At 41.6% G+C, this 16,066-nt stretch overlaps 1 protein-coding gene across 6 annotated transcripts in view; it reads right to left on the bottom strand.

Annotated features, from left to right (window-relative positions):
- FLRT2 (fibronectin leucine rich transmembrane protein 2) overlaps nt 1-16,066 on the bottom strand; it is a 65,531-nt gene that overhangs the window by 18,182 nt on the left and 31,283 nt on the right. For 2 of the 6 annotated variants that reach the window (XM_024211896.2, XM_024211894.2), the window contains exon 2: nt 4,484-4,522. The exons of 3 other annotated variants lie outside the window; for them this stretch is intronic. The gene's annotated coding sequence lies outside the window, so the exon portion shown is untranslated. Of the gene's footprint in view, nt 1-3,339; nt 3,424-4,483; nt 4,523-16,066 lie in introns of those variants that run through there. One more of the 6 variants, XM_024211898.3, reaches the window with a different exon arrangement.

Here is a 16,066-nt window from a genome sequence, read left to right as displayed (position 1 = left end):
AAGGCCAGTACAAGTTTATTCTCTACAGTACATTCTCCATTGCTTTGCCAAATCTAGTTTATAATTTTGTAACTAGTACAGTAAAATGAGGTTCAGGCCATGAGTATAGGAGAGAGGATATAGTAACAGCAACAGGTAAATATCTAACCTTGTGGGTATGCCTATGCTGCCATTGGAGGTGTGATTGCAGCACATCTAGACATCCCCAAGCTAGCTCTACTTTAGCTCACTCAGGTACCATTACCACTGAAGCTGTGCCAGTATAGTTTTCAGCATGGACTAGCTGCCTGAGTACATATCCAGGGTTCTGGGCAGCTGTGTACAGCTGCGGTAGCTTCAGTGCTATTGGTATCCAAACTAGCTAGATTAAAGCTAATGCAGGTATGTCTGCACATGCTGCAATCCCCCCACACACCGCAATTGTAGAGTATACATATTCTGTAAGGCTGTCGGCTGCATTCAGTGATAGAAAGGTCTCTGCTGTCCATGCATGTTTACACATAGGCATCTAACAGCAAACTTAGCCCTTGCTATTCAATTCTAGACTTTTAAACTATCCTTATGTTTGCCCAATAACAATTCTGAAACTGCTTGCTAAAAAGCCCTGCTAGGCTCATCTCAACTCACAGTCTTCTCACTGAATGAAGCCTCACAGAGACAGAAGGAAGCGCAGAAAGCAATTCCGCTTTGTTTTTCAACTTCTCTCCCCACCCTAGGGAGCTATGTTTGGTTGCATTAGTGAGATCAAAATTGCCATTGGTCCCACAAATGGCACCTTACAGCAGCAGAGTGCTGCAGGAAGCACCCCGTGTAGGGTGACCAGATGAGAGGAAGAAAATATCGGGACACATGGGGGGCATAGGAGTCCGCCGGCGGAACAAAAAAAAGCCGAGTGCTGCCAGCGGAGAAAAAAAAAACAGTGCTGCCGGCGGAGCGAAATATCGGGACAAATTGCATCCCAACCAAAGATCGGTTGGGACGCAGGACAAACACCTAAATATCGGGACGTCTGGTCACCCTAACCCCATGGGACTGCTCTGTAGCTAGTGCTGCACAATGGAGGCCTGTACATCAGTTACACTCTCTTAGTGGCTTTTATGTGGGAGTTAAGTGGTGCATAGGGCTTATGTTGGACTTCTGCTCAAGAGTCAATTCCAGTCTGCATGTACTAAAGCATTCCAGGCAAATGGACTGGTTGCAAAAGTTCTGCCCTATGGTATTTTCCAGTAAGGTGATTATTTTAGGGCATCATAATAATAATTAATATTTTGTGCTTATATAGCACTAGACATCCATGGAGCTGGGTAGACACCACACCATAAAGCCTGATCAGGTCAAGTAGGGAGACATTTGTACAGTGTAGGAGAAAATGGGAGGCGGTGAGGTTAAAGAGATCCCCCTGGCTTCAGAATAGTATCTGCTGTGAATATAATACATCTTCCTGCCTGTCTGTAAAACATCCACCATCCTGTGGCATTATATTAATTATTAATAAAAAGTTCACAAGTTCTGGTTGCTCCTGTGGACCTTTTGGATCATTCAAATGGGGATGGTAATCTCATGAGAAGAAGCTTTAGTGAGAGATTTCTTAGACTTTCTTCTTGTGGCTAGACCAGAAAAGAGGTATAGTCCCTAGCGCTGGGCACCCCAAGCTGTGGAAAGTTTGGATCTGGATCCAGTTCTACATCCACATTGTGTAGCTCACAGTCAGTCATAGGACTTGATTCTGATCTTACACTGGTGTAAATTAGGAACAACTCCACTGTAGCCAATGGAAGTATCCTGGTGTAAAACCAATAGATCAGACTCAGGTCCATGGTATTTTACCACTTCTACTTCCAACACTGCCCAATTCTGATCTCTGCCCAGTCCCTGTATCCCCCTCCAGTGGCATATAGAGGTTTTAAACAAGCCATAGGGGGCGAAGGCAGAATTTCCCCAGCACAGGAACAGCATAGGGCTACTATAAGCAATCCTATGCTGACCTTCCCCTTGCAAGCCCTGGGGTAGAAGCATGATCAATTGTGGCCATAGGAGGGAGCGTGCACACTGGAGGTGGAAGGGAGTGGAGATTCTTGGCTGCAGTAGAATCCATAGGCAGCCTGGGAAAGGCAGCTGTAAGTTAGAACTGCCATCCATGCTGCTGTAGATTACACCAGGGACTGTTTTGTACCCAACAGCAGCCTGGAATTCGTGCAACGCTAATGTGGTATAAAGCCACTTTTACCCCTCCCCTCCCTCTGGGCTACTCTTTTTGTGCTGTGTCTCTCAGATGACAGCCTAGAGTGTGACCCTATCTGGAATATTGTGTGCAGTTCCGGTCTCCATGTTTAAAAAAGATGAATTCAAACTGGAACAGATGCAGAGAAGGGCTACTAGGCTGATCGGAGGAGGAATAGATAATCTACCTTATGAGAGGAGATTTAGGGAGCTTGGCTGGGTTAGCCTAACAAAACAAAGGCTGAGGGGAGGTATGATTGCTCTCTATAAATACATCAGAGGAATAAACTATTTTAAACACCAGGGAGGGGCAGCAGTTATTTAAGTTAAGAGCCAATGTTGGCACAGGAACAAATGGATATAAACTGGCCATCAATACGTTTAGGTATGAAATTAGACAAAGCTTTCTAACCATCAGGGAAGTGAAATTTTGGAACAGTCTGTCAAGGGGAGTAGTGGGGTAAAAAACCTAACTTGTTTCAAGGCCAAGCTTGATAAATTTATGGAGGGGAGATTGAGATTGCCTGCACTGGCGTATGGCTCATCTGCGACAGCTATTAGCAAATATCTCCAGTGGCTGGAGATGGGACACTAGATGGGAAGGGCTCTTAGTTACTACAGAGAATTCCTTCCAAGGTGTTTCACTGGTGGTTCTCGACACATGCTTAGGGTTTAACTGATTGCCATGTTTGGGGTTGGGAGGGAATTTCCCCCCAGATCAGATTGGCAGAGACTCTGGGTGAGTTTTGCCTTCCTCTGCAGGTGTGGGGCCTGGGACATGTGCAGGTTTGAACTAAACTAAATGGTGGAGTCTCTGTAGCTTGAAGACTTTAAATCAAATTTTGAGGACTTCAGTAACTCAGTCAGAGGTTTAGGATCTATTACTGAGTGGGAGAGCGAGGTTCTGTGGCCTGTGATGTGCAGGAGGTCAGACTAGATAATCATGATGGTCCCTTCTGACCTTAAATCTATGAATACAGAAACTGCACAGAAATGAAAAATACAAGGCGAAAAGTTTCCTGAATATATTCATTCTCTCTCTCTCTCTCTCTCTCTCTCTCTCACACACACACACACACACACACACACACACACACACACACACACACACACACTTACTTCAGTTTGGATTTGGTACAAATTTGGGTCAGAAGTTCCATTTCTGTTTTATCTGGACTCATTTGTATCTGCATTCAGCTCAGAGGGTAATAGTAAAATAACAAAGGACAAAAAGTAAATCATTGCGAGCGTTCAACAGAGTAATAAATTTCCTGGCTCCAAAGAACTTGAATCAGCCCTATCCGGTGCAATTGGGTTTGTTTACTGTACAGTATTATTATAAAAATCCTTTTCTTGCTTGCTGAATCAAAATGAACTGTATTTCCTAATTCTACACTTCCTGAGAGATACTGCCACATGCTCTATCCAAACACAAGCTAAAACTAACCCACCCTTGCAGCAATTATCTTCAAGGCTCTCAAGCCTCTGGGGAGATGTTGCCCTCCTATTTGCCATTGAAGCAGAAAACCACCTTGTATCCAAGAGGAAAAAACTCTGTTTTCATATTCAATGCAAATATTTTAAGCATTTTTTTAAAACAATCCATTTTACTCAAATCCTCTACTGAGGGATTATAGTAGGGAGGAATCAAATAGTGTTTTTTTTTTCTAGATGTAGGTGCATACTGAAAAATATTTTCAGTGAATAATCACTCTGTATTTTAATGAATTCCTTTGGCTGGGCTAATCTCCTTTTTAGAATCCCTTTCCGTGAACATTTGAGTGATAGAGTTATGCTGCTATGAGGAAAGCTAATTTTAGAGTGGCTTGTGCATGTATCCATAGAAGTGAATTTTAAATTCACAAGGCACACATTTTCACATGAGATGTTCATGTGTAATGCTGCTATTTTGACTAACACCAAAGAATGAACATGGGGCCCTCCTGAGCTAATATGGTTAAGTTCTATAGCTTGAGTTAATGAAGCGGGCTGTGTAGTTAGGGGCTGTAATAGACCCATCTCCTCTGTGGATTGGGCACAGTGGTGGAAACATAACACTCATTGACCAGAGGGTTACACTTCTTCCAGTGAAGGATAAGATACAACAGCATGTGGCTTATCTGATGAATCACAGCTAACTGGCACAGCTTGAATTCTGAATACTGAAGGTCTCAGGTAACTGTTAATGAACACAGACACAAAATTAAACCAAAAATTGTTCAAATGAAGACAACATTTGAGTGGTGGTGGGGGGAAAGGTTACCTTTAAGGGAGAGTTTACTGCTTCTGAGTCCATGTGTTTCTGAAGAAAAAAAATAAAAATAAAATGGTGAAGCAAAGATGTTACAGATGCTTACTAGTGCTACTTTGAGTTCTGAGTCCATAAATAGCCACTTCTCAGTTTAGCTCTGGTGGATTAGAAACCTTGTAGAATGAAGCATTGACCACAGGAGGAACTGAAACTTATCATCATGGTCTGGAGTCATGTCTTCAATGACCCTTTTAGTACGGATCTGAACTCTCTTGAAGTTAAGAAGGCTTTGAATTTGGGGTTTGGGTTTGAACACATCTATAATTTTCAGTCTCTCAAATCTTTGCTAAAGCAGCATTAAACTCTTCCTCCACCCCCCAATTCAGTTTCTGACATGGAAGGATGCCCTTTTCCTTCAGTTTCATTCCCAAACTTTGGAGAGAGGAATCACTGGCTCTGTCATCAAATAACCCATTCATAGGCAGAAACTGTAACTTATGTGTTTCACTTTTCAACTATGGGGAAGATGCTTAAAGGATGGAACCTTTTGTAAGAACAACTACTTCCTCATTACCCCTGAGCTTAGATTTCTAAAAGGAGCCTCATTTTTGACTAAAGTGTGGAGTCTGCAACTGTTTCTCTGGCACAGACAAGGCTAGAGAAAAAGGTAAATTCTCTCCAAATCATTCAGAGGAATTGGAATGATTAGGAAAAAAACAACAACCCAAAACAGATGAGGCACTGTCCTGCTCCCACTGATCCAATATTCAATTTCATGTCATTACTTCTAGTCATACCCTGTGGATCACTCTAATAATTCTTCTCCTTCCTGGGTAACTAAACCCTTCAAATATGAATACACCTCTTTGTCATTTTTTACCCGAGCTATACCTACTTCATTCTTTTAAATCTCTCCTCCCAGATCAATCGCACCAACCCCTTAAATCATTTTTGTTGCTTTTCCCTGAATTACTTCCAATTAATCACTATCTTTTTGCTATTCAAGTCTCCAGAATGAATACAGTATTCTAGACATGGTCTCTTGACACCTCTGGCTCTGCCAGTCAATAAATGGAGAGCAAAAAGGCTTGTTAGTGACCTTCCTCCATGCAAAAAAAAAAAAAAAAAAAAAAAAGAGAGTCTGGGCTCAGAAATGTGGATTTCCCTCTCTTCTACTTCAAATTCCTTTCAGTAAGAACAAACCCAGCCTTTGCTTCATTGACTGCAACACACTTCAAAGATGATCTCATTGATAATGGTAACCAAACCACAATGTCTTATAAACTGCCTTATCACTAAAGAATAAGTGCCTTTGGGGACATGATAGCCAAGGGGAATTGGTAATAGGTCATTGTCTTTCACCTGTAGATCTCCTTTTAAAATCTAGTTTGGGTCAGTAGTGTCCAACCAGAAGTCATTAGAAATGGTGATTTGAGGCCTGTGTAAAACGAGCTAGTGGTTTCAGTGCATTTTTAGTAGCAGTACAGCTTGAAGGCAGGGTGGTCTAGTGGGTAGGGCACGGGACTGGGACTCAGAAAATATTGGTTCCATTTTTGCTATTGCCTTGTTGGGTAACGATGAGTGAGTCTCTGTGCCTCAGTTTCCCCACTTGCAAAATGGGGATAATAATATTAATCTTTCTAAAGACTGCTGAGCTCTATTGATGAGAAGCACTATATAAGGGGTAGTGTTGTTACTAATGAGGAGACTGAGAGTCAGAAGATCAGAATTCTCTTGCTGACTCTTCCACTGACTGTGTGATAATGAGCAAGTAACTTTGGGGCAGATTGTGGTTGTGCCCCTGTGCAGATATACAAAGGGGGTGGGGTAGACAGGAGGAGCTCTTCCCTTTAACACTCCTCCTCAGAAAGAAGACACAATTTCAGCCTCCACATTCTACTGATTGCAATGATGGCTTTCCTCTTACAGCTCCTGGGGTGGAAGCTACCATCTAGTGGGCTTAAGCAGTGGAAGGAGATGACTGCACTCAAAGAAAAGCACATCCTGCATCCTGCTAAGAGGCAGTGCAAGGAGCACATTCCCCCTGAACACCAGGGAGCTCCAAGTGGCATTATGTTAAGTGTTCATTTCACTTTCTGAGGGACAATTAAGTGGATAGAGATCTGAGTTCTATTTATATTGTAACTGGCTCTTCAGGCAGGGCAGTAAGACAGTCTCTTACTGTGTTATGCACAGTGTGGTCCAGTCTTAGCTGAAGCATCTAGCTATTGTAATACAAATAGTAAATAATGGGCTTCACATTTTAAGGCTTTTCTCTGCAACCATGAGGGCTAGAAAGTTATATTTTAATTAAAAACATAGAAAGCTGAAATTCTCCCTTAATCGCATGATTCCGGGAACTGGAGCTTTAATAAAAGTGCCAAATATTACAAAATTCACAATAAAATCATGAGGATTGGCAACACTGCAAGGAAGAAATTGTAATCAGCCATAAAACCAGTGACGTTTCTTAAGCTCAATGTGAACATTAAGTAAATGTGACTGATCAATCCAATTATCCCACTTGGCTCCTCACTGGAATATTTATGAAAACTCTATCCCCCCAAGCATAATAGAAGGTAAAATGAAGCCAAGCACCTAAAAACATCCCCTATTAAGCTACATGGGCAGCCTGTCCCAGATATTTCACTACAAGGGTGACGAAAACGAACAAGATAAAGTATCCTTTGCTGGCTAGTGTTCAACAAGGCAAAGTCCACATTGAAAAGGACCATGCTTATGTCAGTATCACCATCCAGACGGAGCTCTTTTGTTTTCGGGTGAATTTCTTCAAGTTTCTCTCTCTTCTTGGGGTTGAATTATCAAAACAGGGAGTCTAAGTTGCACCCCCCTAAAATCTGCATGGGCATCCCACTGCACAGGCATTCACAGGAAATGGTTTGAGATTTAACATAAAGTTGTCAGATTTACCTAAGTAAATGCCCATCTGTATGTACAAATTCAGGATTCATGGGGTCAGTATTTGGAGTTGCAACACTAAGATACCTCTACAGTGTTTATAAGTAGATGGCTGTCACCAGAGGACTGACTAATTCCCTTAGTGGTTGGGAGCCATTAAGGGGTGCTATATTAGTGCGTAGATGATGGGTGATAAATTTGTCCTGCAGTGAATGCCAACTGGCCCTTCCATCCTCCTGCTGGGGACAAAGCCCTGTGCTTCAGTGGGATTTTTGTCCTAAGACTTAACTAACTGTTCCTCACAAAACCATGGTGTGATGTTATTAACTTCATTTTGAGACAGAGAAGCTGATTGCATGGTTGTGGACAGGGAGTGTGATTGTGGGTCCCACTACAACCACCACACACAATGTTGTGGCAGCATACAGGGGCTGTAAAACCCCCAGAGCCTACCCAGGGAGAAATGTAAGACAGTCTTGCCTATTCTACAAGCCCTTCTTGTGTAAACCCCGGGATATAGGTTGTACTGCTTGTGGGGCCACAGGTTGTAGGGGGTGAGGCGGTAGTGACACATTCTACAGCTGTTCTGAGTAGGGCTACCCATAGGCTGCTTAAGTTAGGCTGTCTCCAGACTGGAGGCATTTTCATCCCCTGGAGCAGCCCATAATCAGGAGGGCTCAAAAAGTGGCTTAAAGCCACCTTTCCCCCCATAAGGTTTGTGCTGTGCTTCTCAGAGGCACAGCTCAAAATCTGCCCCAGATCATTAAAGGGACTTGCTCAAGGTCACAAAATGAGTCACTAGCAGAACTAGGATTAAAAGTCACAAGTTCCCATCTTCTAGCCCTAAACCACATTTCCTCTCTACTGAGTCATCCCCCTTTGAAAACTCGGTTCTTAATGGCCTGAGCTGTGAGTGCTCCAGCTTTGTTGCTTTTCTTCCTTCAGTCTCTAGTACCAACCTCAGCCAGAGTCATTCAATGCAAGTGTAGGGCAGAGGCCTGGAGTCGCAGTAGGGAATTTAACTTAATGAAAGCGCCTGCAGAAACTCTCCTGTTTATAGAAAGCGTGAAAATGGACTGTATGATTTACAAGGTTAGAGTGAAACGAGTGCACAACTTCCTCTGAGCTGTGGTTAAGATAGCCTGGAATTTACTGTATTGTGTGATGGAACAGTGCATGCTTACACACCTCCAAGAGTCAGTGTCTAACTACATCTTTGTTGTAAGTACCTGTTATTGGAGTTATCACACTGTTTTCACCTTGTTCTCTCTGACAGTGTAAGACAAAAACACATTGAAACATTGAAAATTTGCACCTGTCACTTCTCTGACATACAGGGAGAGTCTGTATTTGTGGGATTTTGAGTGGAATTGTGAAACCAAAGGCAAAGAGAGAACTTCCTCCTACTGTGGCAAAATGGGCAGTGGTTGGAAAGCTTAGTTCTTGGATGTTGAGCTCACATGGATTATATCAGAGGTCTAGATGCTCAAAGATATTTAGGCACCTCATGCCCATTGAAACCAATGGGAGTTAGGGACCTAAATGTTTGAGGATCTGAGGAAAAGTGCCTAATCTTTACTGCAGTCAGACTTCAGTGCAGCCAGAAACTGGAGATATTATAACATTTAGCAGTAGATTTAACATGCATTCTACTATAGTAACAACATGCCTTGTGCACACGGTAAGTAATGCCAGGATGTCAGAACATGAGTTTAGTTCAGATGTTCAGGTAACTTTCCAAATCTTGCTCCAATCTCTTGAAACTAAAAAAAAAAAAAAAAAAATGGCTGGAAATCTTGTGTCAAGAACAAATTTTGTTTTAAGATCTCTAGGAATTCCCGATACTAGTATGGCCAGAAATATCAAAACAACAGTCTTCCTTACCAGCAGAAGTGAACAAATAAACTGTAATAGCTTACTGACAAATTGCCCTTCATTTTCTGTTCATGGAATGCTCATGGTTCAACACATGATTTTCTGAAAAGTATTCATAATTCAAAGTTATTCCATTACATCTTCTGTGAATTACTTATTACTAAACATCTGATTGTGCTAAACTATGTTGCTTAGTTGTGATTGGTCATAGTAGTCATGTGGAAGAGTTCTGTTCCCTAATTCAGTCGGTATAACTCCTATAATCAGATTTCTGGTGCAAATGTTCATGGAAAGAAAATTTAAAATTAGCTTTACATTAGAGTTTGAAATTCACATTCCAAAAGGTTTTGCAAAACTCAGTCACACAAATATGCATAGAGATCAAGAAGTAAAGAGGTGTGAATACATCCAAAGTGACTTGGTGAAAAAATTCAAATGAATATTCATAGCAATGTCTTCGCAGTTTTCATACACCTATGCCCACAGGGCCAAATACCCGGTTGGTGTAGGTGGTACAATTCATTGTACACTGATTAACACCAGCCTAGAACTTGACCCACAATGTTTTGGGATTTTCATTTATAATTGTGTCCAGACTCAGGAAGTAAAGAGGTAGATCAAAAAGGAAAAAAAAAAATAATGGAGAAAAGGCATCCCTATACTTTTTAGAACTTTCCAAAAAGTTCATTTCAGGCTCAATTCTAAAACCATCTAACATGCATGACAAAGGATTTGTTATTCTTTCTGAAGCTGTTGGCACAATTCTGGTTGTGAGGTATGAGGCTGAAAATTAAGTAACAAATTCTGATCTCAGTTACAGTGGTATATGGTAACTTCTGAATAATTTAGATTAGAATCTAGTCCTAAATCCTTCCAGAACCTACATGTTGCTATTAGAGCACAAAGCAAATGCCTATTGTTTTGTTGTTCATTATAGGTATTTAATTGTTTAGCTTTTAAAAGATATTAGGTTTTCTTATATTATTTATTTCATGTTGTTTTTACTTTTACTGGCCTTTGAAGAATTTCTTCTGCATCCCAACTGCCTCAGAAGATGGGTAGAGGGAGGAGCTTTTCAAATAAAATTATTATTGTGTGCCGATATAAGTCAGCAGTCATGGATTCCTTCCCCTGAAGCCAGGTTTGAAGCTCCCATAGCTTTGGGTCCTATGCTGCTCCCACTGAATCAATGGGGAAAAATGATTTCCCCAGCCCATTTTATAATTCAAAGTATATAACCCAGCAGTCTATGCAATAAATATATTGTGAACAGTGGCAGTTCTTGAAAACACAGTTAACAAGTTGTGTCACCCCCATAAAATGGCAAGGAGACACAACTATAACAGAGCACTTTTGATACATTAGAAAGCAAACAAAAAGGCAATTTTCTCCAACTTTCTCGGACTGATCTGAATTATGTTAGGCATAATAGGTTTAAGGACAATATTTTGAAGAAAACATCTAAAATTTTGGTTCCATAAAGTCAGTTGATTCTGGCAGGCAATTACTGCTGCATCAAGGGATTCTTTAAAGACTTGAATAATAAAACAAGATAATGGGCTCCGTCAGTTACTCAGGATACTTAAGTGTTTAATTCACTGTTCAAAATGAAAATTTAGCCTGAAGTTTCAGCGAGTGATGCAGTACACCATCACACACTATATAAAATCTAACAGCCACGGTTTGATTTAGTTTGAAGTGAGGATAAAACAGGCCTGCATGTTAAAGTGACTTTCTCAGTGTTCGTCAGCCCAAATTTTAACCTGCTGGTGTTTTTTTTTTTCTTTTTTGTCCTTGAATCCTTTTTCAAAGTCAATGTCATTTTTTTAAATATGCAGTCAGTTCCATTTTCTAAACAAAGAACTTGAATGTTCTTTTCTTCGCCGAAAGAATAAATCATTGTTAATAGCAAAGCAGTCAGGAAGACCCCAATAATCACAGAAATAAATGATTATCTGAATGATCCCTTGTAACCAATTCATGATCCTGTGTCCCCTAAATGAAGCCCAGCAGTTTTTTCCACGTTCCCATCTGTTCCTTCCCTCACTATTCTCATCCCCTTTTCCCTCTTCTCTCCCCATCCCTCAACAAAAATTCAAATACAGTCCATATAAATACTCTCACTTATTTCAGTGGGAGCTGGTCATTGCTCTCTCCCTCCCTGTGATTGGTACAAATCAAAGTGGTACCCTGTTTCTCAGACAGAAATAATCACCCTATGTGGCTGGCAATGGGATACTTCTTTGATTCACAATGTTTCAAACCAGCACTTGTAAGTCTTTTCCTTCTTTTGAACATTAAAGAGACGGAGAGACTCTATTAGCTTTAACTAAGCTCCCCTTAGGCTTGTGAACTGTTTTCTTTAGCATATAGATATTTCTCCAAGATGGCAGGATAAAGGCGTAGCAAATATCCCCCATCTCCCTAAAACAGATCCTCTGTACTAAATAAATGGCTGTAAGGACAACCTGACTCTCCCCATCTCAGATAATAACAATACTTAGCACTTACAGTAATTGTACAGGGCTTTGCATCTTTCAAGCACTTTATAACTAATGAAGCTATAGTCCAATAGGAAAACAAGAAAGAGAGAATTAAGACAACAATAAAAATTAGGAAACCTATCCAAACCCAGATGTGTGGGTAAGCCAGTTTATTAAATTCAGACTAACTTCAAACTACTCTGAACTATACTATCCAACAGATACCCACCTGCTGGGAGCTGAATGTGCACAGAATCTCTTGACCTTCTACTGATTTTAATCAAATGCTTGTTTAAAATGTTACTTTTAAAATGTTCTAACGTCTGTTTCTCAGCATCCCAGGCAGCAGAGTAAAATAAGCAGAAGATAGTGATGTTGAGATTTAGGCAACATCAGTCATTGTTGGTAAAAGGGTATGAGAGGAGAGTCATGGAGCTAAGGAATGAAAGATCCTCACAAGACTCAAAACGAAAGGAAAAAATATATTATTAATACAGCCCATATGGTAAAAAATTAAATGCATTCAAATAGACTTCCCTGCATGACAAAGATTAATAGACCACCACAGAAATATAAAAAACAGAGAAAAGGAAATGTACCTAGAAAAAAGAAATGTATCATAGAAAGGAAGAGAGAAGACCAGTGTAGGAAGGCTTCATGGAAGACATGAGTTTCAAGGATGATGGATCAGATTCAGTGCTTAGTCTCCACTCGGAGACTAAGGAGTGTACAAAGGAGTTGGTTGCAGCCTCCTGATTCTCAGGCTGACACCATGACACCCCAACACCATTTCTTTAAGGCAGCAATAGGGCAAGCGTAGTTTAGAGGAACCTCAGGGCTGCTGTAAACTCAGCCAGCTGGTAACAGCCTTCAAGTGGCCATCTACCATCTGAGACTAGTTGGAGCACTCTGGGCCAGCTGCCCTCAGTGATCCTCAGCATGCCCCACTATTCAGTGGTGGTGGAGAAATTAACAGTTGGGAAGATCCAACCCATTTTTAGTCCATTTGTGTCACCAGAGTAAGGCTAGATTGTAAAAGAGGACCTGACCTTATACCTCTATTATACCTAGTATATTACATACAAAAAGCTATGTTAAAAGAACATTATATAGGTTGTAAAGTCAAGCACTCAAAAGTTGGGAAAACAATTTATGGTTGGTTGCCCATGCAATCTTGTGTGTCCAACCTGTGCACTGAGCAAAGGTGGTCAGGATCCCTGACTTGGCTTTCTCTCTTCCTCGCCCCAGATGGTGGGGAGCTTATGCCCCATGTGGAGCTCCCAGATGGGAGGATGGGCTGCTGGGGCCATGGACTTTATGGCAGGAACCTGGCTCAGCTCTCTGTCCCCAACTTTAGAGTTGGGAGAGCTCTTGCCCCATTTGGTGTCTCAGGGCAAAGGAAGGGAAGGATGGGAAGTTGGGGCCATATGCCAGGTCTGTGGAGGGGAAGTTATGAGCAAGGAAGCCCAACTTGTTTCTTTCTCTTCCCCTTCCCTCAAAATCAGAGTTCCTGCTCCATTTGGTACCTGCTGGGTGGGAAGGGACAGTGGAGGTATACGCCACATCTGGAGGAAGGAGGAGGCGACATTGTGGGTGCAAGAAGCCTGGCTCTCCCAACTCCTTCTAAAACTGCTGCTCTGGAAGCTCACACATGTTCTCAGTGCAATATCTGCTGCTGCTGCTGCCTTTGTTTTGGTGGCACCATTAGCCTGGCTGTGGCCCTGGAATGTCACTGATTTTGGTATTCTGACACTTTTTTCCTGGGGAACACAAGTGAGAGAAGGGAAATGATATTTTTGAACACTTTATAACTCAACTAAATCTGAAAGGAATTTCATGGGATACAGAAAAGGCACTTGACTATCCCCTGCCAAATATCAAGGCCTTCTGGAAAAAATGGAGGTGAGAGAGCTTCCGAAAGAAAAGGCCACAAGATTTTTTTATAATGGAAATTATAGGGAACTTAAATATAGGGCATAGGACAACCAGGTCCCCATGTAATCACTGTATTGTTACCAAGAGTAGAATTCTGGAGATGGAAAAGCAAATCCTTAGTTCTACCTTAACAATAGAGGCAAGTAATATTGTGCATGTGTCCCAGAGGAAAGTGTCTGAAGATTTTAATAAAGTTCCTAGTTTTCAGTCATATAATTATAACAATGCTAATGCTTTAGCACTTTCTAAATGCCAAATCATTATTTCTGCCATTTAGAAATTGTGGCTGTGTTAGGAAAATAAGATGTTTCTGATCTCCAGAATGAATGCCAAAATTAATGAAAGTTAGAGCTACAGGAATCAGACCTTGAGTGAAGTCAGAAGGTTTTTCAGGCTCTGAGCTGTTCAACAAAATATATACTGTAACAATACTTTGATTTATGTAGCATTTTAGATCACAAAGTATGTTATTGTTAACTAATCATCACAGCTTCTGTAAGATGGGTAGGTGTTATCATTGACTTTTGGAGATAGGCAAATTGAGACAGGAATTTTCAGAGGTGCTGAGCACTCATAGATTCCAGAAACTTCTGCTGGAATTCTGGGTGCTCAGTACTACAGCTGGTCAGAAATTTGCCGATTGGGAAATGCTGGTTTGACAAAAATGAAATGATTTGGGGGAATGTATTGATTTTGTCAAAAAATCTAGGAAATTATCATAATTTAGGAATAGGAATAATTGTTTGTCTCTTGATTCATTCTTAGTTTCCTTTTATAAATGTCTAGAACGGAGCCTTTGATCTGATAAGAACATAGGATGCAGCTATGATATTAAAATAATAAAATTGTGAGGGATTAGCTGACTAAAGGGCTTGAAAATAGGATTATTCCTATTAACATTTGGTTTATTGGTTCCAATCCAGTTCAGATTAATGCTAACCATCCTAATGTCATTACAATCTGATGGCAATTCACTGCTCTGTATGAAATGAGTAGGTGAATCTCAGGACAGTTCTTTTTGGATAGGTGCACACAGCACAAAATCACAGTCCCCATTTGCAGTAACTGGTTCCTTGAGAGGCCAAAAATTTAATAGGCATGAAGACTAAATTACCCACTCATTCCTAAAAATGGTTGCTCTGGGTCAAGGTTGAGGCACATGGTGGATGTGGATGTGATGGGTTTACATCTCTTCTATGGCTAAATGGAGGCTTTCAATTTTTCAGGGCAGTCATTCTGGCTCCTTTTAGCAGCACTGTAATCACTAAACGTTGTAAAGGAGTAAATAAAATAAATCTTTCTTATTCAGGAAGGTGACAAGGGTCACTACAGGGCAAGCACCTCAATAAACTTTCTTATTATGTACTAAAATGTTAATCTATTTACTGGTCTTTATTCTTTTTTCTTAATAAGGTTTTAAAAAAAATCTATATCATGATTCTTCCTGAGAAAACCATAAAATCATGGGGTAAGATTTTTTCACGTTGCACAGGGATTTAGCTTCTATTAGCAATAATGGAAGCCATGTGGCTAAAACCTTATTCCCCATATAATTTAGGTAAGAACTGTGAAGATGGTGCCAACCAGTAACAACACATCAGAAGCAATATAGTTGCCAGAACTGTGATCAAGAGACAGAGTGCCAATGAAAATCCACTGGAGCAGTTTGCTGTTTGCAAAGGAAGAGCATTCTTCTGAGACTCCAAAAGCACATGACTTCCCCCACCCCCAATATTTAAAAAGCAAAGCTTGTGTAAAAGAGGGATTCTAGTAGTGACACATACTGGGACTTAGGGTTACCATTTGTCCGGATTCCCCCGGACATGTCTGGCTTTTTAAGCTAAAAATAGCGTCGGGGGGAATTTGCAAATGTCCGGACTTCCCCCTGATGCAGAGCCCGCGCGGCTAACAGTGGTGCCGGCCGGACGGTGCCACTTACATGGGGCTCCGACACTCAGCCAGAGAGAGCACGTCCTCCTCCTCCTCCCTCCCTCCCTGTATCGCAGATCGGCTCCAGCAGTCTGGAGCTCCTCCCCCACTGTTGCCCAGCGTGCCGGACGAGCGGCTCATGCAGTTCCTGAGCAAGCTCACGAAGACATTAGGTGAAGAAAGGCCAACAATAAGGGGGCCAGGGGGTTGGAGAAGGGGCAGGGAGGTTTTGGAGGGGGCAGTCAAGAGACGGGGGGGGTCAGGAGTTCGGGGGGGGGGCTTTTTGGGGGGGTGGAGAAGGTTTTGGGCAGTCAGGGTACAGGTAGGGGGTAGGGTCCTGGGGGGCATTTGGGGGGGGGCTTAGGAGGGGGCAGTTAGGGGACAAGGAACAGGGAGGCTTAGGTAGTGGGTGGGGTTCTGGAGGGCAGTTAGGAGCAGGGGTCCCAGGAGGGGG

The sequence above is a fragment of the Terrapene carolina genome, unplaced genomic scaffold (assembly GCF_002925995.2).
Source record: "Terrapene carolina triunguis isolate 2854851 unplaced genomic scaffold, T_m_triunguis-2.0 Scaffold96, whole genome shotgun sequence".
Classification (NCBI taxonomy): domain Eukaryota; kingdom Metazoa; phylum Chordata; order Testudines; family Emydidae; genus Terrapene; species Terrapene triunguis.
This window is presented reverse-complemented; position numbering and strand designations above follow the sequence as displayed.